At 39.5% G+C, this 22,788-nt stretch overlaps 1 pseudogene; it reads right to left on the bottom strand.

The window, feature by feature from the left end:
- Window positions 1-1,542: 1,542 nt before the first annotated feature.
- On the bottom strand, window positions 1,543-2,957 carry LOC100342760 (E3 ubiquitin-protein ligase RNF14 pseudogene; annotated as a pseudogene).
- Between the last annotated feature and the right edge of the window lie 19,831 nt (window positions 2,958-22,788).

Here is a 22,788-nt window from a genome sequence, read left to right as displayed (position 1 = left end):
CAGAAGCCAGGAGCTTCTTCCAGGTCTCCCATGCAGGTACAGGGGCCCAAGGACTTGTATCATCTTCTACTGATTTCCTAGGCCACAGCAGAGAGCTGGATCAGAAGTGGAATAGCCAGGACTCGAACTGGCACACATATGGGGTGTCGGCACTGCATGTGGGGGCTTTACCCACTATGCCACAGCGCCAGTCCCTAAATTATTTTTATTTTTAAGATTAAGCATCCTCATTGACAGTCCAGAAACACAGTACTTGCTGACTTTTTGGACATACACACACATCTAAAACAGTTAAAAGTTATTCTTTGGTTTTCAGTGACAAGGTAGTTAAAAAGAACATGCTCACAAGCTCTAGCTGAATTCTGTTCTTTCTAGAAAAATGTGATTTTGCTATCAAGCCATTCCACAAAATATAAGGAAAGAGAGTTATCCAAAAAGCCAGCAAAACTCAGAAATGGAATCTAGATATCAAGCAAAAATTATCAGCCATCACACTGCTGCTATAAAACAGGGCAGGGAGACTACTGCCCATAGCTCACCAGAGAAGAACTTGAAGAACTCAGGACCTTAAGACTGAACTAAAGTGCTGTGGACATGTTCACAAAACAGATAATTTAAAGACATCCAGCTTGTTCTGCTTGGGAGTATTTTAGGGCTTCTCCCATCTCTGCAGAGGAAATTAAAACATGTGATTTTGGAGTCAGTATTAAAATTGTCCTAAAATATGGGGAGAAAACGTGGAGCAGAAGGGTAGCAAGGATAAGTTTTGAATCCAGGCTCTACTGCCCAGGAAATGGAAGAGGGCTCAAGTTTTCCTGAGCTTGCCTCTTTAAATTCTCAACTTGGATCCAAACTAGTAGAAGATAGATAGATAGACAAACAGACAGACAGACCACTAATAATAAATATCAAGTGACCTACAGTGCTTATGGTATTAAAAATATTTTCCTAAATTATTATAAACTTCTGTTCTCAAAAGCAGAAAGTCAAAATGGCACCGGGCCATCCAATCAGTCATTGAGTAAAGGACTCCCTCCAAAGAGAACTCACTTAGCAGAGGCTGAGGCTGGGGAAGGGGAAAATATGGACTAAATGGACAGGCTCCAGGCACAATTTTAATGTGGCTTCTGCCCAGCCCAGCTGTAAGAGGAGGGACTGGGGGGCTCCAGAAGAAATGGGGGTGCTTCTCAGACACAAGGGGCCTGTAAGTTTAACTACTGATCCTTCTCACCTCAGGCTTGGAGAAGAAAGTACATGTTCAATTTTAAACTATTTAGAGCTTTGGGTACATTGACTATTTAATATTCTTCATTTAGTTTCCATTTTCTAAAGCTTTGGCTTAGAATTGTATATATTTACATTATGCTGAAAAATGTTTGAACATGCTTTAGTCAGTAGTCCCAAATGAAAATATAAATCTTACTCTTCCTTATCTTCTACACGGGAAAAGTGAATGAATGGCAGCCGAAGCATCCTGCAAGATTACTCTGTTTTGAAAGGGCAGGGCAAATCATTCCACCTCCACAGCTTGAGCAGAGTTAACTAGTCTTCAATCTCATCTTCCCAAATATCTCCATTTACATCCATGGTATGGAACAATTGATTGAAACACAGGGAATCAGGATCAGGGAAGTGTTGCTAAGGGTTTGCTCCAGAGAGAAAACCCATGCAAATCCCACAGAAATACTGCATACAGCCAGTACACATCATCTGTTACTGCCGTCGAATTTCTGTATGGGGCCCCACAACAGGGGCAGCTCTCTGAGTTCTTTTCCAGCCACTCCTTACTCTCCATCTCTTCCAGTGACCTCTGAATAACCCTCGTATCATATCTCTGTTCCAAAAATCTTTTATTGGTCTCATCTGCTTGCAGGGACTCATTCCATAAGTCTATCAGTTTCTCTGTAGTCACCTTACATGGAGCAGAGACCCCGTGGTAGGTCAATTTGCACAAGATACAGAAGGCAAAATTGCACCCGGAGCAGATGCCCATGGTGCAGCCCAGCTCCTGCATCACAGGCAGCTAGCAGCTGGCAGCATGGGCAGGGGCAGTACACCACGCCTGCCATCAGGTCCAAGGTGGACTGCATGACAAGGCAGTTGAAGCAAGCAAATGATTCTGCTTCTACCAGCTCCTTGACCTGACCAGGAGTAGCCACTGAAGGGCACTTTGGTTCTGGACAGTTGAGGCACTGAACTTGGCCATCTTTGATCTGGATTTCAAAGTAGGCCTTCAGGCAAGCTTTGTAGTACACATGCCTGCACTCCAAGAAGTACATGCATTCACCACCCAGCTTCTCACAAAAACAGATATTGCAAAGGAACAATTTACTGTTAAAGCATTTTATCTACTGAGCTTGATCAAAGTCCAAGGTTTCCTGGATCAGACTTGACAATGATTCCACATCTTGTACAGCTCCCTCATCTACGACTTCCTCTTGGTCTACGTCGGATCCAGCAGCTCCTCCAAACTCCAGCTCTTTGTTGGAAGAAGCCTGAGCGCTTTTTTTCTGAGATCCCATCTTGAGTTCAAAAGGAGAGACAGTATTCTGGTATGTGAGGGTCTCTTCCTTAAGAAACTTCATCCGGGCAAACAGGACCACCTGCCTAGGTGTTCCTTCCACAGGTTGTCTGCGTGCCTGCACAGAGCAGACGGCTGAGCTGGTGGCAGCCACTTGCCACTAAGTGTAAATGAAGGTGGGGAGGAGGATGGATAATCTGGTGGCAGCTCGAAGTTCAGCACAAGTGAGGCAGAAAGTCAACGGTGGATTGAGAGCCACCATTCTGGAGACACTCACTGAAGTGCTGCTCACAAATATCTTGAAATTTTGTGGCAAATCCAAATAATCCTGGTTTCTCTGCTTTGGACAGACTTGGCTTTTATCAATTCATCTTCTGTCATAAATGCTCTCCAGGGCCAACAGTTCATCCTCCTGAGCCTCTCAATATTCTGACATTTAATTTTCACCTCATCTGTCCTCAGAGCCTTCAGCTGAGAACTGTGGATATCTCTCCGGCGGCAGGAGGGCTCTACCGGGGTTAAACATTTCTTATACAAACCCCACCCTATTTTAATCTGTGCAATTAGATAATATACTTTAATAATAATGATCACAGCATAGATTTTTAACAAATTCAACATATTTTTAATTTAGATTTTAAAATATTTTTTAAGTTATAAACAATGGTATTTGACCTGCTATAAATCCATAAATTAGGGAAGAACTGATACATTTAAAGACGCTTTGTTTTCCAACCTTGAAACTGGTATTTTCCTCACTAATTCAAATATTACTTTGTACAAGGAAGAAAAGGTTTGAAGTTTTCTTTATGTAAACATCTCCTGCAAACTTTCTTACTAAATATTATCTAATTTTTGTTACAATAGATAAGGGGAAGTTTTTTCCCCATTCATCTTCTAGTTACTACTGGTATGTAGGAAAGTCACTGGTTTTCAAAATTTTTTTTTGCTGAATTATAGTAATTAACTCAATAATTAGATCATTTCTTCATATATCTACGCATATATAGATATATCTACAAGTAACAGCGATTTTGTCACCTCCTATCAAGTATCATACCATATCTATTTCTCCTCTTCTTGCACTGATGTCAATTCAAGCGTTATGGTAAATGGCTACCACAAAACAACAACAGTATATATTCTTGGCTTCCCATCCTGTAAATCTTAGCTTAAAAGTTACCTCTCTCTGTTTTCCCTGATCTAGCATAACTAATACAGTACCTAAAATGTAATGTATTGGAGTGAAATGGACAATTTGAGATTTGATGATTGTTTACAGCCCTTGTCTCTTCTGTTGAGGAACTATGTTTCTTTTTTCTTCATACTATTTGTTGAACTCTTTGCTTAGTATAGTGTTCATCTTATGAGTATAAAGTAAATTGAAAATAGATCTTTGTAAAAATTAAGAGTGGGAGTAGGAGAGAGAGGGTGAAGAAGGGTGGGAGCATGGGGAAAAGGAGGGGAGGGTGGGAAGTAGCATTATGTTCTTAAATCTGCATTTATGAAATACATGGAATTTGTATACCTTAAACAAAACTTTAAAAAATGCCTTAAGTGAGCAAAAAAATGTTTATCAGATCTGCAAAGCACCTTTTAATAAATAATATAATTTGGATTTAAAAAAAAATTACCTCTTTAGTGTTAGCTTTCTGATCGTCTACATTGCCTCCTACAAATCACCATCCTGCTAATTTCCTTCACTGTACTTCTTATGTGAAAGCTGTAAGACACAAAATGGAAATTCTATGTTCTCTACTCTTTATATTTGTTATTGGAATATAAGAAACAAAAAAACAGAATGTTGAATACCGTATATAAGAGAAAATGATATCATCCATAAGTTTACCACCTAGAATTAACTTCTATCAATATCACATTTCCAGCCAGGACTTTATTTATTTGTAATAAATGTATATATAATTAAGTGAAAAAATGTATAGTGTGTATGTGCATGAGTGTTGTTTTCCGACTTGTTTTCAATAATCATTTCCTTACATCTTTGAATTCTTTTAAGAATATGACTTTTTATGAAGGTAAAGTATCAACATCATATGTATAATAATTTATTCATTGTTAAAATATAGTGTCTTCAATTCCTCACTGTTATAATGCTTTAATAAGCCTTCTTGATATTTGCATATATTTCTATATCTTTAGGATAAATTCTTAGAAATTAAAGTTATTATATATTTAATATCTAAGTATCTTTACACATAAATTTTACTCGTGTTTGACAGTGCATATTCCACTGAGCCTTTTGCAGCAATACATTAGACAAACTTTATTATTTTAAAAAGCAAATCCAGCCTCATATTTGTTTGTATGCTTTAAATCTAACTGTCTTATGCCTTGATAACCTGAGGGGAAAAATCTTTAATATATTTATTGGTAATTTGTCTTTCTAGCATGTGAAATGTTTATCAACATTGATTTGTGAATCTGAAGATACAAATCTTAGCTTGAGCCTCAGAAATTATAAGCAAATTACTCAATATTAGTCACTAATTAAGTAATCTTTTTTCTTGGTTCTTAATTAATGATTCCTTATTCTATAATAAATTATTAGGATTCACCAGCCATGTGCTCATCAAATGCTTTCCTAGGCCTTCTTAATTATTGTATTTACTAAAATATCCCTGATTAATGAGTATTTATTACATAGGAATCAATACATTCTTTTTTCAAGTAAAATATTTATTTTTAAAATATTTCCTGAATATAAAGTAATCTCACATGAAGATCAAACAAGTACTGATTCTAAGGACGTTTACTGAGAACTCAATAATGTCTGCAGGGGACTTGGAACAGTCTTCTTGGGCTTTATAGAAGTGGTCCCCAACAATAAGACATTTTGGTCCTTCCAAACACATCATCACTAAAGCTAAAGCAGCTGCCTTTTCCTATACAGAGTTTGATATTTTAGCATATTATGACAGCTGTAATCTATTTGTGTTGGGGTGTGTGTGTGTGTGTGTGTGTGTGTATGCATCTGTGAACCAGTATCTTGCCATTAACAAGCCGATTTGAAACAAATTCTGTGTTCACTTATGATTTATCTTCCCTGAGACCTTAAAGATCTCTATATTGTTTGTATTTATCCTTGTCAGATTTCAACATTTCACCCCAAAGTTTGAATGTAGAAGGAGATGAAAAGGAAAATAAATTATGATCTTGAAGCTGATCACTGGGTGAATTAGTAGATGCCAGGGGAAGGCTGTGCAAAAGACTGAAAGAAGTAGAGGAGACAAAAAAGTCACTGGTGTGTTTCTTCTCTCTCTCTCTCTCTCTCTCTCTCTCTCTCTCTCTCTCTCTCCTGTCTCCACCCCACCCCCACACTGCCACCTCTGTCTTCCTTTGCTGTTCTCCTTCCTGGGAGATCTCACTTATTGGCTGCTAGTAATATGACTATGATTACTGTCCTTCAATATCAGAATTAGGTGAAGCAGAGAGAAAATAATTGGAATTCTTGATTCCTGAAGCAGTTTTGATCTGGCACAATCAACCTTAAGAAGCTATATGCTAAGTATCTCCAGGGATGGGTGATGCATGAAATTTCTACCTCCTTATCAGGAAGGGGCCAGCAGTACTTGATATGGCACACTGTGCAAAGCCTACTCTTGCTATACTCATCTTCATCCCTTTACCAACCCCAAAAAACTGGACCCTCTTTCAAAACATGAGTTTGAGGGTAGTTTGTAATTTTATTACTTCTCCAGGTTTTGTGGAAATTGTCTCCACTTCAGGGGGATATAGAACTAGTTAGGCTTTAAATTGTGCTCTAGGTAAGCTGTTAGTCCTTCTCATCTTTAATCCTGTTTGAGAATTACGGTCTTGACTTCTGGCATCTAATTCCCCGTACCAGGACTGTGAGAAAGTATGCAAGATAGTGCTGCCCCTGACTGAGGCATTTTTTTTTTCTACCATGAATGCAGAGAAACAGAAGGAGGGTGGCAGGGGCCAGGGTGGGATATGGAGAGAGAATTTCCAGTTAGACGCAGATCCTGTTAAAGATGAACAATTATTTCTTCCCTAAAATTCCACAGGAAAAAAATCATCTATCTTCTTTTAATAAATATCCCTTCACAAAAATTACCTCCAGAGACCAATCAAAGCAACTTAGACTAAAACTCTAGCAAGATACAATTTATCCCCTATCCAACAATTGGGCCCTAACTGTGGTTTCCATATTCTCTCTTGCAAATGTAAGGTCGCTAAATATCAATTCCCCATGAACAACTCATGTTTCACAGCTGCTTCTCTAATTTTCTTTCCTAACACAAACGAACAAAAAAAAATACAGCCAGTAAACAACTTCCTGTTGCATTTATACAATATTGAAATTTTCATGTTTTGTAAAAGGTAAAATTGTCATTTTGATATATAACATATTAAAGTATGAGTGCCCAATAGTTTAAGTCTCCAGGGAACATTACCCTTAGAAGTACGGCTTTAATTTCTACTTGTTGAATTTTATGCAGAAGGAAAGGCGATTATGGCATTATGATTTCTTTCCAATTTAATTCAACCCAAGAAATACATGAAATTATTGTCTTTGGAAACATATTTAGGATTTAAAGTAGCTCAATTTCCATTTTTTTTTTTACAGGCAGAGTGGACAGTGAGAGAGAGAGAGAGAGAGAGAGAGAGAGAGAGAGAGAAAGGTCTTCCTTTGCCATTGGTTCACCCTCCAATGGCCGCCGCAGCCAGCGCACTGCGGCCGGCGAACTGCGCTGATCCGAAGGCAGGAGCCAGGTGCTTCTCCTGATCTCCCATGGGGTGCAGGGCCCAAGCACTTGGGCCATCCTCTACTGCATTCCCGGGCCACAGCAGAGAGCTGGCCTGGAAGAGGGGCAACCAGGACAGAATCCGGCGCCCCGACCGGGACTAGAACCCGGTGTGCCGGCGCCGCGAGGCAGAGGATTAACCTAGTGAGCCACGGCGCCGGCCCTCAATTTCCTTTTGTTTTAATTTTCTTAGCCACAAAATAGAAATATCTATCTTTCAGATATGTACAAATAGGGTCGCATTTGTAAAGCATATAGGAAAGTGTATGAAGTTGAGCCATTGTTTTTACTGATTATATTAATTATTTAGCAAGCTGTTGCATTTGCGTCACATTAGAAGTCACCTGTTCCACCTGTATTAAGGATAGTCCTAAGTCATCTCTGAGTTTCTAGGTGTGCTACCATGAGTGTGGTAAAGTGAAAGCCTACAGTAGAGTAGCAAATACTTGGCACAGGCATCACCAATCCTAGCTTGTGCCTATAAGAGACATTGCTAATGGAGTCCACCACTGTCTTGTTGACCAGAGACTAGACAGCCACTCAACATACTTGGCATAAAGATTAAATGTGGAAATGTGGTGGAATGAGAAGGTCATGCCAAGATGGCCACTGGCAAGCCAGCGTCAGTTACTCAGGAGTGGCTTCGGAAACCCTGAGAAACCCCCCTGGGAAACCACCTGGCAACAGAGCCTGCCTGGCAACAGGCTGTGATTGGTTAGGGCATAACGGCCCCTTGACCGGATTGGCTGCCTTGGCTATTTAAGCTGCTGTATCAACTGAAATAAACGAGTCTGCGGGTTGCTCGCCTCTGGCCTGCTTTCACCCGACTCCCACAGTCTGTGTGGTGACTCTGCGCCTCTTTCCCCCACCGTGTTCTTCCTCTCAGAACGAATCCACAGCAACAAGTATGCTTCTGTAAACATTTTATGTCTGGCACAAAATTTGGTAAACTTTTTTTTTGTAATGGGCCAGAAAATAAGTATATAATTTTTTGTTCTGTGGGTCATACAGTTTCTGCTGTAGTTATCCTGTTTCATCTTTCAGATACAAAGACACCCAGAGGCACTATATCAACAAATGGGAATGTAGCTGTTCCAATAAGACTACATTTACAAAAACAGGCAGTAGAAAGCCTGAAATGTGTGGACCCAGTTCTCACAGCTCTCCTGAAATCAAGGGGAGTCACTATAATGGCAAGTGCTACTGTAGTTTACAAATGTGGTATTTTAGCAGCCTAGCAAGGTGAGGAATATGAAAACAGGCCTGAAATCCAAGAAATTCCTTTGTTCAATTCTATCTCTAATCTTGCTGTGTCAATTCTTCTCTCAACAGAGACTGTAAGGTAAGTGTGTCCCATTTCTCTTGGACCCCCAGCTCACTCAAGTAGCTCTGTTCCTGGTGTTTGTCTTGAGATTTAGAAGCACCAACTGCTGTCTCCTACCCAGCCCATTCACCAGAAGCCCTGCTGTACTAGATTATGACCTTGATCTTTAGCCTTGAGCATGAGATCCCCTTGTATTTATGGTCATAATTCAAAAGAGCACTGGATAGTCTCATTGTTCCAAAGCTTAATGTATTTCTCTAATTTTGCCTCCCTTGGAAGCATGCAATGAATTGAGTTGTAGAAAAGTAATACCCCAACCTTCTATCACTCCTGAATAATTCTCAAATAGATTCTAATGTTGTAGTGTCTTAAATAGGAGAAATATGAATAATTGAGTGTATGACGTCAGGCAAGTCACTTAACCTTCCTCAGAGTTTCCTCACACATAAACAGCAATAATAATACTTCTTCTGTCTACTTCATAAGTCTATGTGAGACATTTGGATATGTTTTTTACTAAGTGTATTTCTTACTGATGTGCGTCACAAGATCCACATTATCCACTGAAACCTTTTTAATCTAGTTTTAACATTGCCATTCACCTCCACCCACATCACCATAATTACTCACATCCTGTGACAAACACCAGGGTAAACATTGAAAGAGTAAGTGTGCTGATGCAATATTCATTCCCAAACCAAAGATGTTTGTCTTGATGAGAGTCCTCTGACTTCATTTATCAGCCTCTGGTGACAAGGAACACATAAAGGTTTATAAGTGGATCCAGTTTTCCTTGCCTTTTGGAGCCAAGACACGGCTAATTACACAGCATTAGAAAACTAGATAAAGTTCCTAAATCTTCCTCGTCTATGCCAAGGAAGGTGATGATAAAGTATTGTAAGACATAAGGGACTGAAGCACTTTCCACTGCTGGTAAGCCTTAGGTAAAAATTATTTACCATGATAGCTTTGACTTGGGCAGAAGAGGCCTCCAGATGCTAACTTAAGTCTCCTAAAAAATGAGTGTAGGGCTGGCGCTGTGGCGCAGTAGGTTAATCCTCCACCTGCAGCGCCTGCATCCTATATGGATATGGGCGCTGGTTCTAGTCCCCACTGCTCCTCTTCCAGTCCAGCTCTCTGCTGTGGACTGGGAAAGCAGTAGAAGATGGCCCAAATCCTCGGGCCACCACACCTACACGGGAGACCCGGAGGAAGCTCCTGGCTCCTGGCTTCGGATCAGCACAGCTCAGGCCATTGCAGCCATTTGGAGAGTGAACCAACAGATGGTTCTCTCTGTCTCTCCTCTCACTGTCTGTAACTCTACCTCTCAAATACATAAATAAAATCTAAAAAAAATTTTAAAAAGTGAGTTTCTAATAGTGTTATAAAATTAAAGCTATTGTTCTCAATCCAAACTCCTTAAATTTCTTAGGAAGAGTATATTTACTTCTTGAACAAATACAGATTCAGCAACATTCCCAGAGAATTTTGTAAACATTCATTCCAGAACAACCTACATCTTCTTCATATATGCATTTATCAAATGATAGTAAATGTCACCTTTTGGGTATCAAAAGTAATCCAAGGTAAATAGTTTTGCTTTCAAGGTCAATTAGCTCCTTTGTTGCTCAGTTCCCCTACTCTTCAAAACTTAATTCTGCCTTTAAAAAGAAAAGATTTACAAGAAGACTAATATATAAAAAGAACTTTGCAGTTAAAATATCCATACAGCCAAGTCCAGCACTTTTTAATATGATCTCCTAAAGTAGGTAAGATAATGTTCTTGTAAGCAGGACTTCTCTCAAAATGATTTTTGCAATGAAAAATTTTAAAAAATTACCTTTCTATTGCCTTTGCTTTTCCTCCAGATTAAGAATCTGCTGTCTCTTATTAAATATACTGTTATTCAACAGCTTTCCTGATATTGACTCACAAACTAATAAGGTGACCAACTTTACTGTGAAAAACAGGGCATGCATTATTCTTATAAAGTACATCATATCTGCTCTTCACAGGGCATGATGGTTATAATTTGCATAGTCAAAAACTGGCAATATATTTGGCTATTTTCTTGCAGAGTGGACACCAAGCTGTCGCTATGCAGCTGCTTCAGTCCAGATGTTGAGGGGTCTCTCATTGAATGACAATCCCAGTGGTGACTCTCGGATCTCACTCTTATATTCGGGGGGTCATGAATGTCTTGTGCTGCTGAAGTGGAGGATCATCAACCCAAAGTTACTTAAGATGGACTAAGGGAACTATCAAGGCATGGGCAGAATTACTTCTGTTGGAGGGTCAGTGGCTATGTCTGCAGGAAGCCCTCACTGGCATAACAAGAAACCAACACAACACGTCAGCAGGAGCCTATCACTTATACTGTGGTGGATGATCTGCTCTGCACTTTCATGATTCGGGCCATGGCAAGTGCTCACTCAGCAGAGACCATGCCTTCTAAGCATGAAGCCCACTGGCCTGCTCTCAAAGTCTCCCTCCTCGCTTGACTCTCTAAGCCCAGGCTCCTGCTCTATTCCCTCCCTTCACCCCTAAACTTGGAGTCTTTATGATATTCCAGTCATCCTCAAAGTACTGAGTGTCTCTTGTTGAAATGCAGAAAAACGATAAATGGGCTAGAAATGCAGCATATGCTAATATATGATCTCCTTAGATCAGCCAGTGCTCTTAGAGCCATTTCCGCTATTACACAGTGTGTCACGTTAAGCAATATATTGCTGTTTTAAGAGTTTTCCTGAAATCACATCAAGGTGCTTATTGGAAGTCATAATAAAACATAAACCATCTATATATTTCTTCTTGAATTAATGAGAAGGCACAATTCCAAGTAGGCCAAGAAGAAAAAGCTATCAATAAAATGGCTACCCCTACATCCTCCAAAAATGATTTTCAAAGAGTTATTCGAGCATAAAAAGATTTTGTAAACTCTACAAAATAATTCTGGCAATATCTTCTCATTTTAAAGCATCTACTTTGTACCAGTGCTTCCCATATGAAAGTTCACCCAATTTACACACAACTCTAAGTGGAAAATCTCCTCCAATTTACTGATGAAAGGAATAGAGGCTCAGAAGCAGTCAATAATTTGCCCGATTTCACAGTGAGTAAATGTGAGAGCTAGAATTCAAACTCCAGTTTATCTGACTCAAAAACATGCATCAGAACTAACGAGAGCCGAAAAACAGCACAGATGCCTCTGCAATTCCAATAACTGCTGCTAAGTCGGTCCTGCGCACACAGGCCTCTGCATGCAGGCTGAATCCCCAGACTCAGATGCCAGACTGCCTCAGTTCAGAACCCTGGTCAGGGCTCTTGGTGGATACGACCGGGGATATTTATTTCTCTGTGACTCAGTTTACTCATTTTTACAATAGAGAAGGAAAGGATTATAATATTGTCTACCTCAGAGGATTAGTGTGAGGACTAAAAGAGTAGGCAAATAAAAGCTACATAGGCAAATAAAAGCTACATAGATGGAAGGACAGTTGTTATTAGCATTGATCTGACGTGCTGATGACCACAACACATCGGGTTAAGCAGCATATTTCTGCAAGAGGCAGTTTCAGATCTAAGAATCACAGATTGTACTTCTGACTTCAGGAGATGAAGTATCAAGTCACATACAAGACTGAGAGTTTTCCCAGCTCTATGCTGCAAATTTGTTATAAGAAATCATATCAATTTGCCATATGACACTTGAATGTCTTTAGCCATGATATAATACAGAGAAATTCTTATAGAAAATTAATTTTGTACTAGATTGTGAGATATAAAGCAATTGTTCAAATATGAGTCAAATTTGTTAAATTTTAAGTCTTATACATGTTTATGGCACACAAGTGATTACTTTTCCCAAATTGTAAAATTAGAGTGCAGGCTGCTGGTATGAGAAACTATTAGTACTATTTAGAAAGCTAAGTGTAGTCTCCTGCACAGGGAATTCTATCCCACTTGTGAGTAAATATATTTTGTTCACAAGCTACTACCCTCTTTGTCAAACTGTTTTCACTTTCTAGGTAGACAGAATCATGTGTGTGTCAAATTTCTAAAATAAGCATGGCCCATGGATGGGTGTTTGGCACAGCAGTCGAGACGCCACTTGGGATTCCCACATCCCTTATGAGAGTGTCTGGATTTGAGTCCTGGCTCAACTTCCAGTGTAGTTTCTGCTAATGTGCACCTTTGGAGATAGCACATCATGACCCATATAACTGGTCCCTGCCACACATGGAAAACCTGGATTGAATTCCTGGTTCCTGGCTTCAGCCTGGCCCAGTCCTGGCAATTGCAAGCATTCGATGAGTGATCAAGCTGGTAGATCTCTCCCTGCTTACTCGCTCTCTCTTGTGCTCTCTCTCTATCTCCTTTTAAAATGACAACTAAACAAATGAAAATAAACAAAAATTACTTAAGTAATCTTCTTAAAAAGAAAGAATGGTCCAGACAGATTTCTATGCTCATTGTCAATATATGAAATTCATCTGTTATTTATTTAAACATTTATAAGTGAAAAAAAGAGCAACTCTCCATTAGGTTTGAGATTATTTTTAAGGAATATCATTTTAGATACAATGAAATAAAAATACAAACATGAAAAATTTATAATATATTTTATTTGTTAGTTTATCAAATCTTTATCCAGTCCCACAAGCATCTCTACATATGCTCAAGGGTCAGATGACTCACAAACCCCACATTAATTTAGGTACCTGTCCAGTAAATATATTGTTTTTCAGATTCTAAGTCCTTCTCATAACTACAATCGCTATAATATTTTGCTACTAAGCCATATTTAAGTTTAAAATTAATTTAATGTAGCCCATAAAAGAATGTGATATATCTCTTGATTAATTTGACATAGTATGAATATCAAGCACTATCAAAATGCTGAGTAACTAGCTTTTTAAACCCTGTGTAAAACAGTTATGCTTTATTTGAAATATACTTTTATGAGTTCAGTCCCTGTTATCAAATGCACTTTTAAATTCACAACATAGGCTATTTCTCTCATTTCATACTAAATCATTTATATTTTAATTGGAAAGTATATCTACCACTAATTATGCTTGTGCTCAGTTTTAAGCATTCAATTATATCTGTGCTCTAGTTCAAGGTTTTACCTCCTTTAGTGAGAATTTCATAGCTAAAATGTATCTAAGCTTTTTCTTTTTTGTTCAATTTATCAAAATACTTTTAATATTTAGTACAAATATTAAATATTTTCATTTTCTCCCAGAACATCTGCATAAGCAGCCCAATGTCACCATTTCCTGTCCCTGTGGTATCATTAGTCATCATCAGGGTAGGATCTGATCAAGGAAAGAAGCATGTAGATAATGGAAATATCAGTATTAACATGAGCATTATGAGAAAAGATAAAATCTCAAGGATTCCAAGGTGCCAGAATAGGGAGGGTGCTTACTGCTCTAGTCATGGGAAAGATAGTTGAGAAAAAGTGGAGAAAGTGTAATCTCAGGGAAGAGTTAGGGAGAAAACTGCAGAGGAAACTCCAGGCTAATTAGAGGGACACTGTGGATCTATGTGGAGGGTATGGACACTCATAACTCAGCACCCCAGCAGCTGAGCGCCTCAGCACCAGCTTTGGAGAGTGAGATGAGACCAGACTATAGCGGCAGTAAAGCTATGGGACGAGCCTGGCATGAGTCCAGTTTGAAGCCCTGTGGGTAACAGTGTACCTGTCAATCTAGAGGGAAAAAGGGGAGTTTGCTTCTTTCTTACCACCCCACACTAGAGTCCTATAACTAGCTGAGAGAGGGCAGGTGCCATTTTGGACACACGTAACAGCTGTGCCAACTAGTAGCCAAGCACCCAGCAACGAGCCAAGAGAAGAGCACCTGAGTCTGGTTGGGAGCATTAACAGGGGTCTGTGTGCTCATAACTGTAGGAGCCTTATGTACTAGGACTATGAAAACACTATGGCTGTGTGGGAGGGCACAGGGTGTGGCGAGGTCTTTGGGCAGTTCCTATGGATGGCTCCACACACTCGGGCTCCCTGATTCCCTGATGAGGGTCGTTTCTGTGGGATCCATGCTTACACCAAGGACTGCATAGTTCCTCTGTGTGGTTCTTGTGGCAGCACAGATGAACACTATACCCACTGGGGCTAGCGCCCAGGCATTTGTCTCCTTGGAAAAGAGGAGGTAAGCGTGAGTCTATGCCAACAGAGCTAATCAAATCTCCCCTCTGATTAAAAAAAAAAAAAAAAGAGGAGATTTACCACACCCAACTTGGATATCACCTTGGACACTCCCTTCACCCTGGAGCACTGAACAGAGCTCCCTGTACCTAGCACACACCTCTGGGTATTCACAGAGAGCAGATACTCCACTAAGCCACAGAAAATAAATCCAAAGAAAAAAGCCATCACAGGGTTAAAAAAAATCAACAAGTAACTCCACAAATGCCTAAAAATAAATGAAGCAATTCAAGAAACAAGAATGACAACATAAGGCCCCCAAAGGAACACAATAGCACTTCAATGCTAGAATGTGGAGATGAAGAGATTGAACAAATATTGGAAATGGAATTCAAAAAATTTATCACAGGATTACTTAGAAGTAATCAGAGGCAAATCCACAAATTAAAGAAATCCACACATGACATGAATGAAAAATTTCCCATGATATTGAGATTTTAAAGAGAAATCAAAATGAAATATTGGAAATAAAGCATGCAATAGATCAAATTAAAATGCAGTGGATAGCCTTAACAACAGACTTGGTGAGGCAAAAGAAAGAATATCCAAGTTAGAAGAACAATCTCTAGAAATTTTACAGTCATACCAAAAATAATAAAAAGAAGAAATTAGAAAAATAAAAAAAACACTGTTGCAGATTTATGGGATACTATCAAATGACCCAACATACAGGTCTTAGGAGTTCCTGAAAGCATGGAAAGAGAGAATGGATTAGAAGGACTTTTTAGTGAAATAATAACAGAAAACATCCCTAATTTGGAGAAAGAAAGGAATGTCCAATCAGAGGAAGCATATAGAACTCATAGTAGACATGACCAGAAAAGATCTTTACCATGACACATTGTAGTCAAACTCTCCACAGTAAAACATAAAGAAAAGATTCTAAAATATCCATGAGAGAAATGCCAGATTACTTTCAGAGGATCTCCAATTAGACTCACAGCTGACTTATCAGAAACCCCATAGGCTAGGAGAGAATGGCAAAATATAGTCCAAGTCTTAACAGAAAAAACTGTCAACCCAAAATACTGTACTCTGAAAAGCTCTCATATGAATGAAAGTGAAATAAAGTCTTTCTATAACAAATAGAAATTGAAAGAATTTGTCACCACTCATCTAGACTTATAAAAGATGCTTAAGGATGTGCTACACACAGAAATATGGAAACATGATCACCAATATGAAAGAAGGTGAAGGCAGAAAATCTCCCAGTAAAAGTACAAAGGAAATCCAACGTAAAAAATAGTAATATTTATAGAATAGTGGTAGGTCTAACTCTTTACTTATCAATAGTCACCTTGAGTCTAAATGGTTTCAACTCTCCAGTTCAAAGGTACAGCCTGGCTGAATGCATTAAAAAACAAGGCCCATCTGTTTGCTGCCTACAAGAAATACATCTCACCAACAAAGATACATGAAGACTGAAAGTGAAAGTATGAAAAAAGCTATTCCATGCTTATAGAAATCAAAAAAGAGCTGATGTCACCATCCTCATATCAGACAAAATAGACTTTAACACAAATGTCAAAAGAGACAAAGAATGGCACTATGTTATGATTAAGGGATCAATTCAACAGGGAGATATGAATACAATAAATGTATACATACCTAATTAGAGGGCACCTGGCTGTTTAAAAGAAATGTTAACGGATTCAAAGGGAGACTTAGACTCCAGTACAATAGTATTGGGGGATTTCAATACTCCACTTTAAGCAATAGACAGGTCAATCAGACAGAAAATCAACAAGGAAACAGCAGATTTAATTGACACTATAGACCAAATGGACCTAAAAGGAATTCTCTACATTTGGGGAATGTATACTCTAGGAACTATACTACACTTTTATATTTTTGTTAACTATACTAGTTATGTAATTTGACAGCTTATGTACCAGATACCATAAATTCTGCATACTGTAAAATAGCAAAAGTCTAGGGCATGTGACTCAGGCAAATTTTAGTTTATATTGTAACAATAATTCATTAACTATATATAAACTGCTTATAGAATCCGATGTGCTCAAAATCTGAGCTGTGAAAAGAAAAAGAAAGGGACTTATCCATTGAGCTACTATTAATGATAAGATATGGTGTGAAATTTGGGAGAGGGAGCGGGAGATGGGAGGGGTGCAAATTATGGGGGGGGCCATTGTAATCCATTAACTGTACTTTGGAAATTTATATTTACTAAATTAAAAAAATGTAAAAAAAGAAGTTTTGTAAATTTATTAACACATAACATTTATTGTGTATCCACATGTATATAAAGGTTGAATATCTCAAGGATAGGGAATATTTCTTAACATCAAGATGTTCCCAATCCAGGCATCAAGGCATTATTGTCAGTATTTGTTATTATGTTGGGAAGTTTTGTTATAGAGATTTATACAAATTAACCATGGAGGCAAGGGGAAATGGGGTAGCAGACTTCTTGGAATAAGCCAGGTCAGTATCACAGAAGCAATGATTTTTTAAAGATTTACTTATTTATTTGAAGGTCAGAGTCACACAGAGAGAGAAGGAGAGGCAGAGAGGTCTTCCATCTGCTGGTTCATTCCCCAATTGCCTGCAATAGCTGGAGCTGTGCTGATCTGAAGCCAGGAACCAGGTGCTTCTTCCAGGTCTTCCTATGTGGGTGCAGGGGCTCAAGGACTGGAGCCATCTTCTTCTGTTTTCCCAGGCCACAGTAGAGAGCTGGATCAGAAGTGGAGCAGCCGAGACTCAAACCGGCGCCAATATGTGATGCTGGCACTGCAGGCAGTGGCTTTACAAACTACGCCACAGCGCTGGCCCCAGCAATGATATTTCAAACATGAGTTTGAAGACAGAGAATTCTCTAAACAGAAAATAGAAGAGGTATTTCAAAGAGGGAAGGTCAGCTGAAAGCCAGAGGCCTGGTGGAGCATGCATCCCTGGAGAATCGCAGATGGCTCCCTGAGGCTGACCCCAAGTATGGTAGGGTTGAAATCAGGAAGCAGTGGAATCCAGAAAGGCACATTAGGAGGAGATGGCAGGGTGCGGCATTGTAAACTTGGCCAAACAGGTTATATCTTGTCCTGTGGGCAAAAAATAGAGGCACTTAGGGCCAGCATTATCGCATAGCAGATAAACCTGCCACCTGCAGTGCTGGCATCCCATATGGGCCCCAGTTCAAATCCAAGCGGCTCCACTTCTGATCCAGCTCTCTGCTGTGGCCTGGGAAAGCAATGAAAGATGGTCCAGGTCCTTGGGCCCCTGCATCCACATGGGAGACCCAGAAGAAGCTCCGGCTCCAGGCTTCAGATGGGCGCAGCTCTGGCCACTGCGGCCAATTCAGGAGCGAACCAGCGGATGGAAAACCTCTCTCTTTCTCTCTCTTTCTCAATCCCCCTCTGCCTCTCTATGTAAATCTGCTTTTCAATAAATGGATCTTTTAAAAAAAATGGAGGCACTTAAGTGTGTTAATGAGGAAAGGCAGATTCATTTTTGTATATTTCTGTGGTAGCCACACTCCTTTATGAGAGCACATGGTGGTTAGAGCTTCTTTAGCCCTAACCGAGGACTCCATGGAGTGTTTTCTCAGTGGACAGTCAATAGTAGCGTCAATTAATCCAGTGAGAGTGGTTTGGGCTGAATTGTCCTAATAAAATGTATATTTATCCAGGTGCATCTTTCTGTGTATGTAGAGTTTGCTTAACTTTCATTCATGAATTAATGCACTAATTCAAAATTATTCTGTATACTCACTGTAAGCTAGGCACTGTGATATTCTCTGGGAATACAGAGAATGCAAAACAAATCCCTAAGAAACTATGCAGTAATGCTTCTTTATTCATGTATTAAATGACTCTACTATAGTTTCAATGTTTGTCCCCTCCAAAACTCATGAAGAAATTCAATCCCCATTGTAACAGTATTAAGAGGCAGAGCCTTTTAGAAACACTTAGCAAAGTGAAGAAGCAACCAACAGAATGGAAGAAGTTATTTGCAAACTATGTGATTGATAAATGATATATAACAAGAATACATTGGCCGGCGCCGCGGCTCACTAGGCTAATCCTCCGCCTAGCGGCGCCGGCACACCGGGTTCTAGTCCCGGTCGGGGCGCCGGATTCTGTCCCGGTTGCCCCTCTTCCAGGCCAGCCCTCTGCTGTGGCCAGGGAGTGCAGTGGAGGATGGCCCAGGTGCTTGGGCCCTGCGCCCCATGGGAGACCAGGAAAAGCACCTGGCTCCTGGCTCCTGCCATCGGATCAGCGCGGTGCGCCGGCCGCAGCGCGCTGGCCGCGGCGGCCATTGGAGGGTGAACCAACGGCAAAAGGAAGACCTTTCTCTCTGTCTCTCTCTCTCACTGTCCACTCTGCCTGTCAAAAAAAAAAAAAAAAAAAAAAAGAATACATTAAGAGCTCAATAAACTCAGCAACAACAAAACAAACAACCCAGTTAAGAAATGGGCAAAGGACTTAAACAGGCATTTAAAGGTGATTATATCGTGGGTAGGGTTAATGTCATCTTTTGAGCCTTCTACCGTCTGCCCCATGTGATCACCATCCCCTCTGGAGGACTCAGCATGCAAGGTACCACATCGGAATCAGAATCAGCACACCTGCTGGTACTTTGACAGACTTCTTAGCTTCAGAACTGTGAGCCGGTAAATTCCTGTTCTTTATAAACTACCCAGTCTCAAGTATTCTGTTATAGCAGTATAAAATGGACCAAGATAGACACTTTTAAAAATATAAGTGCCAGGTACTGTTTAGGAGTTGCACCAACAAACAAACAGGCAATATGATTACTGTATAGCTTCTGTGTATTATGACTGAATAAATGCAGAACGAAACAGGAGAATACTGGATCAGACCTACAGCTTGGTGACACTGGTAGGACGTGGTCAGAACTGCATTTTGGAAAGTTAGCTCTGTGGAGAATGGGCTAGATTGGGACAAAGGGAAGAAAGGTCAGAAATAAAAATGCCTGTCCTGTTTGCAAATACATTCCCAACTGGTACACAGTAGGAGTCCAACAAATACAAACAGAGGATGGGAGACACTCACAGACCACCTACACAACAAAGCCAACTGTATGTGTTTAATAAACAGTCTATAAGGTTAAGCCCTTTGCATGTGTTCTTGATGCCTTAGGCTAGTCATTTCCTGTTCTCAAAGCCTGTTGGTGGATGTTCCCTCAGGGACCTCTAAGTAACAGAGGCTATTCCCACAGAATATTAAACTAGCTTTTTCTCTCTCCTTGGCAATATGTATTATAACTACTAATTATCATTTTATAACCTTATCAAAAATATCCATACAAAATCTGCAGATCTACCTTAAAACCTTTTGCAAACAGCCAGAGTCATCTTTGGGAAAGAGTAGAGGATCTGGGGACAGAAGACCCAGATTAAACTTCCGACTCTGCCTCTTCAATGGTTCTGTAATCACAAATAAATTGTTTAACATTCCTGAGTCTAAATGTTCTCACTGGCAAAATGATTATAAGGCAGCATATTCATAGTAACATAGATTTTACAAAATACATGCACATGATCTCATTTAGTCTTCACAGTTACATGCATTAGGTATTATTAAGAACATAAAATAGTTCTTTATTACTATTAAAAACACACTCCCATTTCTTGACAATGTATATAGTAACTCTTTTCTCACCAGAATGGTTTCTGCAGAGTAATAGATTTACTTCCATCCAGTCTCTAAAGGGGTGACTTAATGGAGTCACAGTGTGACTATACCAATTTCATATCCTTGGGGTCTAATTTGGCCTCCCCGCTTAGTCCCAACCCTGAGGATGATCAATGAGACATTTTCCAAGGAAAGAATGCACATTAGGTCCATAGAGAAAAGAAACGGCCATTGGCTGTGTGGAAGAATCACACTCCAGAAAACACAAGGAAACTGTAAGAGTAAACTCATTTGTTAAAATTAGAGGAGATTCTTCACTGTCAAATGCAGACAGAGAAGTGAGAAACCGTTAATACTACCTGGAAAGGAGTCATCACTTGGGTATGTGGTCCACATATAAATGTAGGCAGGTATCCATGCTGTCTATGGCAAACCTGAAAAAGGCATGGATGTAAGCCACAGCACCCTGGAAAAATGATACCCTTAGCTCATAAAAGGAAAATAACCCATAAAATAAAAAAGAAAATTGCTTAACTCATCATCAATTTCTAATTCATAATTCATATTTGCATGTAATTTTCATATAATATTGCCAGATCCATTATGTTTATTGTTGCAAATGGGCTGAATCTGTGTAATTCGCTCTCTTTTTTCAACATCTCTTATTCACTTCTCAGAGCTTAACTCTCTAAGAAGAATAGTCAAATATTTCTGGAGAAGCTGTCAGTAATTCCTTAACACTGTCTTAATAGATGCACATGCCCAAGTACAGAATTATATACAAATATTTGGGGTATTTTTAAAAACTTGTGGAAAATAGAATCAACAGATAAGTTGTTTTGGTGCAAATATTTAGATATTCATGCATACGAGGGATTTTCAAAATGTTCATGGAAAATGTTTATTTTGAAAAAACTATGCATGAATTTCCAAGTTCCATTTTTCACTAACATTTTGAAGTACAATCATATTTATGTACAATATACAATGTAATTAACTATCTCTTAGTCCGCCCCACAAGAGAAACATTTACGAATTCATCCCTTGAGGAATTCATATGCATATTTCTGGTGTGGAAAGTCTCTGCTTAACCACCACCATATGGTAAGTTCTGAGAATAGGGCTTGCTGAAGACAAAACCCTCAATAAGCATAAGAGTGCATTGTTGGATTCTCCAATTGGCACTTGGGAAGAGTTTTTCCTTGCTTTTCAAAGCTTGTCGAGAAGGTAACCTTATTAACACTGATGCTGCTGCCCTACAACTCCCCAGAGGATCAGGGGACCAATTTCATTCTGACAAAATTTCCTTTGTGTGATGCACTATATCCCCGACTCCCCAAATGGAAAATATAAAATCCTCTCCCTAAAGCAAGCATGAATCTTACGGGTATTTTGCTTTATTATAGAGCAAGCATGGCATTAGAAAATCAGATTCTAATTCTAATGAAACCATATATTAAAAATAAGTTTGAGTAAGCTGTCTATGTCTCTGAACCTGGAGCTCATCTTCTATAAAATGAGAATCTTAAGATTTCTGAGAGTTGAGGCAAAAATTAAGTGAAATATGATGCCTTTGATAAATACAAGTATCTGTTTTCTTATATCTTATCTGGAATATGGTAAGTCCCACCAAATCTTAGTCTTCTTACTTTTAGGTTTCTTGAAATGATAGGGTTGCAGGTTATAAAGATCTTCTTGCAGGTCATAAAAATGTTTTAATTGCTAGGTACTAAAAGTCAACACAGGATTCAGTGACTTACTTTCCAATAAATCTGCGGTTATGTCATGTGTACAACTCTGATTGTTTTGTTCTTCCCAGAGGATGCCTGTTTCAAGCAAACCACCACAACCCAGCATACGAATCTCTGACACACTCTATGAATCTGTTGCACACTTTTCAGGATGGTTTTGTGCTCTCTGAGGCTCTGCTCATATATTTTTTTAAAGATTTCTTTTATTTATTTGTAAGACAGAGTTACAGAGAGGTAAAGACATAGAGAGAGGTCTTCCATCCACTGGTTCACTCCCCAACTGGTTGCAACGGCCAGAGCTGTACCAACTTGAAGCCAGGAGCTTCTTCTGGCTCTCCCACGTGGGTGCAGGGGCCCAAGGACTTGAACCATCCTCCACTGCTTTCCCAGGCCACAGCAGAGAGCCAGATTGGAAAAGGAGCAGCCAGGACTAGAACCGGCATCCATATAGGATGCCAGTGCTTCAGGCCAGGGCCCTAACCTGCTGCACACAGCGCTGGCCCCTCTGCTCATATTTTTGAAACAGCCCAAAATCATTCTAAAGCCAGACAATAAAACAGGTGA

Source organism: Oryctolagus cuniculus, chromosome 1 (assembly GCF_964237555.1).
Source record: "Oryctolagus cuniculus chromosome 1, mOryCun1.1, whole genome shotgun sequence".
Lineage (NCBI taxonomy): Eukaryota > Metazoa > Chordata > Mammalia > Lagomorpha > Leporidae > Oryctolagus > Oryctolagus cuniculus.
This window is presented reverse-complemented; position numbering and strand designations above follow the sequence as displayed.